At 43.3% G+C, this 8,442-nt stretch overlaps 1 pseudogene; it reads left to right on the top strand.

Moving 5' to 3' along the window:
- The first annotated feature begins 2,176 nt into the window (after window positions 1-2,176).
- On the top strand, window positions 2,177-2,358 carry LOC101585733 (annotated as a pseudogene).
- Window positions 2,359-8,442: the final 6,084 nt, after the last annotated feature.

The raw sequence follows: 8,442 nt of genomic DNA, 5'->3' as shown, positions 1-8,442 counted from the left end.
GGTGCTGGGGGATTGAACCACAGTCCCTGTGCTTTGCTAAGCTTGTTCTAAGGAGATGCTTTAGACCACTGAGCCATCTCACCAGCCCTTAGCATTTAAATAATACTGTATTTTAAAATAATATTTGATTTGAAGCAAAAAGAAACCAGCCTTTCGTCTTCAAAAAATGTCACTGACATGCAAGACAAAGAAAAATAGAGATCCCAGATTAAAGGAGAGTAAAGAGTCGCAAGAATGAAGTATAATAGGTGATCCAGGTCCCAGATCCTGTGCTGGATAGAAAAAAAAAATTGTGCAGAATCAGGTCAACTGAATAAATTAAGACATGGAAATTAAATGAGATAAAATTATTCAATGTTTAAATTATCAAAGTAAATAACCACACTGAGGATATTTTTTTGTTGTTGTTGTGTTTTAGGAAATGCACAGTGAGAAAAAGTAAAGGAGTATGATGTCCTCAAACTATTTCAAATAGTTACAAAAAATAAGTAACAATGTGTGAGGAGACCAAGGGAGAGGGAGAGGGGGTGGGGAGGGAACATGAAAAGAACAGGCCAAAATGTTACAAATTGATGACCTCGGATCCAGGTTTATGTACTCTGAAAAATTCTGTGATTTCCTTTGTTTTTTTTATGATTTTTTAATTTTTTTTCCCCAGGCAGGGTGTTCTGTGCAGTTCAGGCTGGCCTTGAGCTCGGACAGATCCTCTTGCCTCCCCCTCCTGAGCTCAGGATGGGCTTCTGCCCAGCTTAATTCTCTGGTTTTCTGGTTTTTGGTTGTTTTTTTTGTTGTTGCTGTTGTTTTTGTTTTTTGGGTTTTTTTTTTTTTTTTTTTTTTTTTTTTTTTGCAGAACAGGGGATTGAACTCTGGGCCTTGTGCTTGCCAGGGAAGCGCTTATTCCACTGAGCCATCTCCCCGGCAGAACAATTCTGTGGTTTTCTTCTAAATTTTATTTATTTTAAAGGAGTTACCTCGGAGGGAATGAAATGGGACGGAGGGGAGACTGCAAACTCATATCTCTATAGTGTTTCACTTCTTAAGTGTGGATTACCTAGTCCATGTATAATCCAATCACTATTTTTTTTTCCCCAGTACCAGGGATTGAACTCAGGACCTTGTGCTTGCGAGGAAGGCACTTACGCCACTGAGCTATATCCCCGGCTCCCATCACTAAATCTTCAGAGAACAGCCATAACAGAATGGAAGCCGAAAAGCACAAGAAGTGGTTGGGGTGACTCTGAATAGGCCAATCTGGTTGAAACACTCAGAACGCCAGAGAGCAGGTAGAAAGAAGGGTGACAAGAAGTAGGCCCGGGGAGGGCTCTACCCTCAGCTAAGAAGCCTGGATTTCATCAGAAGATAAAAGGTATGAGAGAAAGACATTAGGGACATCTTAGCCTATGGGAATTCCAAGGAGATTAGTTTGAAAAGCCAGAAAAAAGTGAAAGTCAAGGAAAAAAGGCATTGAGGAAATTGAGGTTTAGAGAAGCAGCTGTTAATTTCTAATTCTTCAGGGTTATTTTAATGAATCACTGTTTCATGCGAAATCTCTGGCCATCACAGTTCTCCAGTAACAGAATATGTCTGCTGAGAAGGGTTTTTTTTCTGTTTGAGACAGGGCTTCACTATGTAGTGCAGGCTGGCCTTGAACTCACTGTGACCCTCCTGCCAAGGCCTCCCAAGTACTGGGATTATAGGTGTACGACACCACACTCCATTTATGCTTGGCATTTAGTAGACATGTGATGAAGAATCAGTAAGCCAGTCACGGTGGTGCATGTCTGTAATCTCAGTATGCTGAGAGCCTGAGGCAGGAAGACCTGCAGTTCAAGTCCAGCCTGGACAATTTAGTACGACCTTATCTTAAAATAAAAGCACAGGGCCCAAGATGTAACTCAGCAGCACAGGACCTACCTCAGGGGCAAGGGCGAGGTCCTGAGTCTGATTCCTGATAGCAAAAAATAAAGAAAATACAATAAAGCACAAGTGGGCAAGAATTCCTAAGTGACAATAAAAACAAATATTTTCACTAAATAAATAAAGCACAAGGTCGGGGGTGTTTGAGGATGTAGCTCAGTGTGAAGGCCCTAGGTTTGATCCACAAATATGCAATACATTTAAAAAAAATCAGTGAGGGTAAGGAATGGAGTCTCTTCTGCTTCAGTCCGCATTGAGTGCGTGCTCTCGCCTCCTACCCACACCATGTCTTCTCACAAAACTTTCAGAATCAAAGGATTCCTGGACAGGAAGCAAAAGCAGAATCGCCCCATTCCTCTGTGGATTCGTATGAAGACAGGTAATAAAATCAGGTACAACTCCAAGAGGAGACACTGGAGGAGGACCAAGCTAGGACTGTAAGGAGCTGCACATGAGCTGTGACACATGTACCCTCTGGGACGTCACAAGATGATGTCATCTTGTAATCATGGTCAAGACAATACTGAATAAAGCTTTAAAAATAACCATTGCCCGGACAGTGGAATATACTTAATCAGGAATCTTATTTTTTTTTCTGTGATCAGTACTATTGAGTCAATAAATTTTTGAAACCTTAAAAAAAAAAAAAAAAAAAAGGGAATGGAGTCACCTTTGTCTTCTGTTAGAATTTTTTCTTTTTCTTTCTTTTTTTTTGCAGAACCGGAGATTGAACTCAGGCCCTTGCACTTGCCAGACAAGTGCTTATTCTACTGAGATATCTCCCCAGCCCCAGAATTATTTCTTCCATTCCCACCTCCTCTGATTTCTGTCCACCATTTGCACATGAATCATGACAGCATCAAACATGACTGGGAGTGTGTCTTACTCTCAGAGAAGTTACTCTTCTCTCATTGCTGGGACAAATACCCGACACTCAAAATGAAGGAAGGAAAGGTTTATTTAGCTCAGTTACTGGAGGGTTCAGGGCAACCTTTCATGGAGGTGGCAAAGAGCAAGAGCGCAAGGGAGGGGTAGCAGCAGCTCAAGCAGCTAGCTTCTCGGCCCACCTTACATTGTAATGCAAATTACCTGCCCCAGGGTAGTGGAAGTACTCACACCTATGGGTACTTCCCAGTATTTACCCACCTATGGGTAATCCCAGCAGTACTAAGACCCATAATCCCAGCCTTGGATCACATATAATCCCAGTGGATCATGAGTTAACACAAACTCCAGAAGTCCTCACCCCATGACTGCATGAGGCTTTGGGGGGACAACTAGACACAAACCATAACAGAGCATGTGGAGCATATGTTTTCCCTGCAGGGCATGGGTGACAGCAGGCGTCAGTTACAGAGCTCCAGATGAGCAAGAGGACCCTTTCTACCGAAAGACAAGGATGCTGAGGAGCCCAGAAACAAATGATGGGTCTTCTGAGGTCAGGAGACACAGACCCTCCCCCAGGGAGTCAAGGGGGCTGTGGGGCCTCGTGCACTCTGTACTTCTACACCTCACGCTTACAGAAGTGTGAGTCCTGGGTTGCTTCCCCAGTGTTACACCAAACTCTGTCTCTCTCTCTCTCTCTCTGTGTCTCTCTGTGTCTCTGTCTCTGTCTGTCTCTCTGTGTGCCTCTCTTGTGTCTCTGTCTCTCTCTTTGTCTCTGTCTCTCTCTCTGTCTGCCTCTCTGTGTATCTCTCTCTCTCATACACACACACACACACACACACACACACACACACACACACAGGCCTTGTTTTCTGAATTAAACCCACTAACTGGAAGCTATCGCAAACTTTGCAGTGAAGCAGAGACAGATATTTGCTGGATGCACCTGAGAACGCAGAAGCAAAGATTCCTATAGCAGTTTTCCATCCCAAACTTTGTCCAGCTTGAGAAGTCTGTCTGGATCTTGGTGGAGCAGTAGAAAAATGGGACAGCAGTGGGCATCATGACTTTAACTTCGTGGCTGAATTTACACACTTCACCACACCCTCCCTCTCCCTGTCCATCGTAGGGTCATCCCTGCACTGCATCTGATTGGCTGCAAATCCTCAAGGAAATTTTAGGGACTGGGGAGATGGCTCAGTAAAATAAGCACTTCCCTGGCAAGCACAAGGGCCTGAGTTCAATCCCCGGTTCCACCAAAAAAAAATTTAAAGCCTGACTTTAAAAACTAATAAAAACCCACTTCCTAAGATTTTTTTGAAGGTTAAATAAGAAGGGCCTGTGATGTACTTAATGTGACACCTGGCATGGCCCCACATACCCCATAAATAGTCGCTGTCCTCAATTGGGTCTACTGTGTATTGCAGCCTACCGTATTTTTTCAAGGCTCAACCAAGTGTCCTTGGTCTTTCTTTGGCTGTTCCCGAGTTACTAGATCGGTAGAGTGCAGGCAGTCGGACCTCACTTATATTCTAGTTTGTGTTGTTTCCTGTCCGCAAAAGGCACAAAAGGAAAAGGAAGGGAAGGGAGGGGAAGCCACTGCCCCTTTCCGTCTCTGCCCGGAGCCGAGCTCCTGCCAGGGCTGGGTAACCAACTGTGGCTGGATCAGCACGGTGGCAAGAGCCCCTGAAAGAGCAGAGCATGAATGTGCAGGTAAGTCAGAAGCTGCCTGGGCTTTGGCTAGGAGCGCTCCTCTCTGAATGAACGAGTCAGAATGGCCAGAGCATGTGCTGCTTCGGCTTAGATTGTGTGGAAAACTATCTGGTAAAGATCTTTACAGAGGATTCATGTTCAGTACCTCGAATTAATTACCTGTCTGTTTAGATGGAAAGGTAGTCTAGCCCCTTCCAAATATGAAATCAAAGACTCACAAGGAAAAATTGGCTGTGGACAAGTTGAGATTGTCAAAGAAATTTAAAACACAAGGTAGTCGGGTGTGGTGGCCCACACCTGTAATCCCAGGACTTGGAAGGTGCAAACAAGAGGATCATTGCAAGTTCAAGACCAGCTGAGGCTCCAAAGTGAGCGCAAGGCTAGCCTGAACTGCATGGCAAGATGCTGGCTCAAAAAGAAGGAAAGAAAAACACAAGGAACTTTTCTGGAAGGTTGTCATTCTCAAAATGGACAAGTATGGAAAATGTTAGTGGTTAGGCCCTTTAACACGCTTATCCTCCCTCAAAAGATTTGCATATTGGGGGGCCGGGGAGATGGCTCAGTGGAATAAGTGCTTCCTTGGCAAGCGCAAGGGTCTGAGTTCAATCCCCAGTTCCGCCAAAAAAAAAAAAAAAAAAAAAAAAAAAGATTTGCATATTGGATTTTTTTTTTCACTACCAGTCATCAAACATGGGAACTTGCAACTTTGCGCTTGCCTGGCAGGCACTTACAGCGCTGAGTGACATTCCCAGCAATATTGGGTTCTTCCAACTCAATGCCTTAGCACTGAGCCACGCCCCAAGTGTTTGTTTTTGAGACACGGTCTTACAAAATTGCTAGATTGCCTGGGCTGGGCTTGAATCTGTAGCGTTTTTGCCTCAGCCTCCCAAATTGCTAAGATTACCTACAGAAGTGTTGCCAGCACTCTTTGAAAAGAGCCGCAATAGCTATGAGCTATTCAACTTATGTCTCATCTAGGAAAGAGATTTAAACTGGGTGACTTGGGGGCACGGTTATCCTTTTACTTAGGTTCTAAATTTTTACTGTTTTAAGGAATTAAGAGCCATGATTTTTTCTTTGAAAAACCATTTTTCCCTATAATTATAAAAAGTAAAGATTTGTATTGAGAAGCCCTCAAACAGTGAAAAGCCCAGTTTTTACAACACTTGATCACTCTCTTGCCTCAGAGTTCTTGGCTGCCATAGGTGAATAGGTTATAAGGATACTTTCTGTACTGAGATTTATGTTTCAATGCTGAGAGTTTATTTAGTTCCAGTTGTATCTCAGCTTAAATCCCTGGGGTGGTGGGTTGGTCTAAGAGGTATATATTGAAGATGTTATTTTTGGAAGCTGTTAGAGAATGAAATGAAAACTTGTGATTCTCCTTGAACTTCCTTTGAAAGTAAAATAAAGATTTTATGAGTGCTCCGGTTGGTGTGTACATGCCCCCCAAAGCCTCATGCAGTGTGGACTTCTGGAGTTTTTGACTGACTCCTGGTTCAGTGCTGAGGTATTGTGGGTGGAAGTGCTCCACCCGCCCTGCCCTGGGTCGGGTCTCCTGCATACAATAGAAGGGAGGGAGGGAGGGAGGAAGGGAGGGAGGAAGGCCCGCTCTCTGTTGCGCCTCCCTTTTTGTGCTTGCTGCTTTTGCTGTTTTCTGGCCCTCTTCCACGTGCCACAATGCCTGGGAGCCAGCCTCGTGTGGACTGAAAGTTCCACAGACTGTGAGCTACATAAACTTTTCCTTCTTCTTCTTCTTTGCAGAACCCGGGATTGAACCCAGGCCCTTGCGCTTGCCAGGGAAGGGCTTATATTCTACTGAGCCATCTCCCTGGCGTATTGCCTTCCTTAATGTAGGGCATCAGGTGTTTTATCCCAGCAGTGAGAGAAAAGGAACAGAACAATGAATTTGGAGGTGAATACATTTATTCTTCTCTAACATTCTCACTTATAAATGAGGGGCTTAGTGCAGATTCCAGAATAGAAAATTCAAATTTTATAGATTTTTCTTAGCCCTGCCCTGCTTGTAGAGAGCAGAATCATAAGGGCTCCTCTCATTTAAAGTAATTACAGCCCCAGTGTGTTCAGATTATAAGCACATATTATTATTGATTTCATCCCATCATTTGTCGTGTAGCTAAATGTTACACAGCCCCAAAACTAGCTAGCTTAGGTTTTGCCCTCATTAAAAATGACTGGAGGTGGGCTGGGGAGGTAGCTCAGTAGAATAAGTGCTTGTCTGGCAACAGCAAGGTCCTGAGTTCAATCCCCGGTACTGCAAAAAAAAAAAAAAAAAAAAAGGCTGGAGGATTTCTTAGCAGTATAAAGTTTCTGTTTCACTTTGTTTTCTCAAATATAGACTTTTTGTGTTCTCTTTTCATGACAAATACATGAAACATCCAGTTGTGTAAGATGAGGAGGGCAGAGACGTGCTGTGTGTGACTGTCACCGAACAGACATTTGGATGCAATGCTGTGCTGGGTTGCATTCCAAAAAGCTTTGACACTTTATTTCTGCTTATTTAAAGTCGTGTGTGTGTGTGTGTGTGTGTGTGTGTGTGTGTATTTAGTGGTACTGGAAATGGAAATGAACCCAGGGTCTTCATACTTAAATTTTATTCCCAGCTTTTTGCAAAATTTGCTTATTTATTTATCTTTTTGAGACAGGGTTTCATTTTGCAGTTCAAGCTGACCTTGAATTCACTTTGTAGCACAGCAGGGCTTTGAACTTGAAGCAATCTGCCTGCCTCAGCCTCCCAAGTGTTGAGATTACAGGCATGCCCCCCCCCACCCAGTTGAAAGAAATTATTTATTAGTTCTTTTTTTCCCGGAACCGGGGATTGAGCTCAGGCCCTTGTGCTCTCCAGAGAAGCACTTATTCCACTGAGCCATCTCCCTAGCCCCCATTTATTAGTTCTTGAGACAGGGTCTTGCTAAATTGTTAAATTGCCATATTGCCTAAAGTGGGATGGAACTTGTAATTCTCCTGCCTCAGTCTGTCAAAGTGCTGAGATTCCAGGTATGTACCTCCACACCTGGCTTGTATTTACTTTTTATTATGAAAATCTCCATGGTGATTCCTAAGATACTAGGATTAGAGGTGCCATTTGACCCAGGTATTATCCTTCTGAATATTCTGCCAGAGAATTAAAAAGCATTATTACACAGTGATACATGTGCCCCCATGTTTATAGCAGCACAATTTGTAATAGCTAGATCTTTTTTTTTTTTTTTTTTAGAACTGGGGACTGAGCTCAGAGGGCAAGTGCTTATTCTACTGAGCCATCTCCCCAGTCCCGAATAGCTAGATCTTGAAAATAACCCAAATGCCCATTAACCAAGGAAAGGTTACAAAAGATGTGGTCTTGGCCAGCCAGATAGCTCAGCAGACTAAAGAACCTGGTTAGGCAGAGCACAGGGGCTGGGGTTCAATCCCCGGCCTGCTGAGCCAGCCCCACCCCCAGGGCATGCTAAATTGGTGATTGAGACTGGGCGTGGTGGACCGTGCCTATAATCCCAGAGTTTGGGAGGCTGAAAACAGAAGAATCCCTATGAGTCCAATCTATGTAGTGAGACCCTGTAGACCCTGTCCTATATATAAATGACGTGGTCTTTTTATACAATGGAGTACTACTCAGCCACGAAGAAGGATGCACTGGAGCTTTTATACATAAATGGATGCAACCTGAGACCATACTCATAAGTGAAATAAACCAGATGCAGATGCAGATGTGTGAAACATTGTATTGTCTCCCTAGTGTGAGAAACTCAAAGAGTCAATAAGATCCAAAATGTATAATAGATGTTGTATAATGGGAAGAAACTATTCAAAAGGAAAAAGAAATGAGAGGAAAGGAAAAAAGAAGGAAAACTATATATAGATATATATATGAGGAAAGGAAAAAAGAAGGAAAACTATATATAGATA

This window comes from Octodon degus, unplaced genomic scaffold (genome assembly GCF_000260255.1).
Source record: "Octodon degus isolate 3935 unplaced genomic scaffold, OctDeg1.0 scaffold00059, whole genome shotgun sequence".
NCBI lineage: Eukaryota > Metazoa > Chordata > Mammalia > Rodentia > Octodontidae > Octodon > Octodon degus.
The sequence above is the reverse complement of the archived record's forward strand: the minus strand, read 5'-3'. Positions and strand labels throughout refer to the sequence as shown.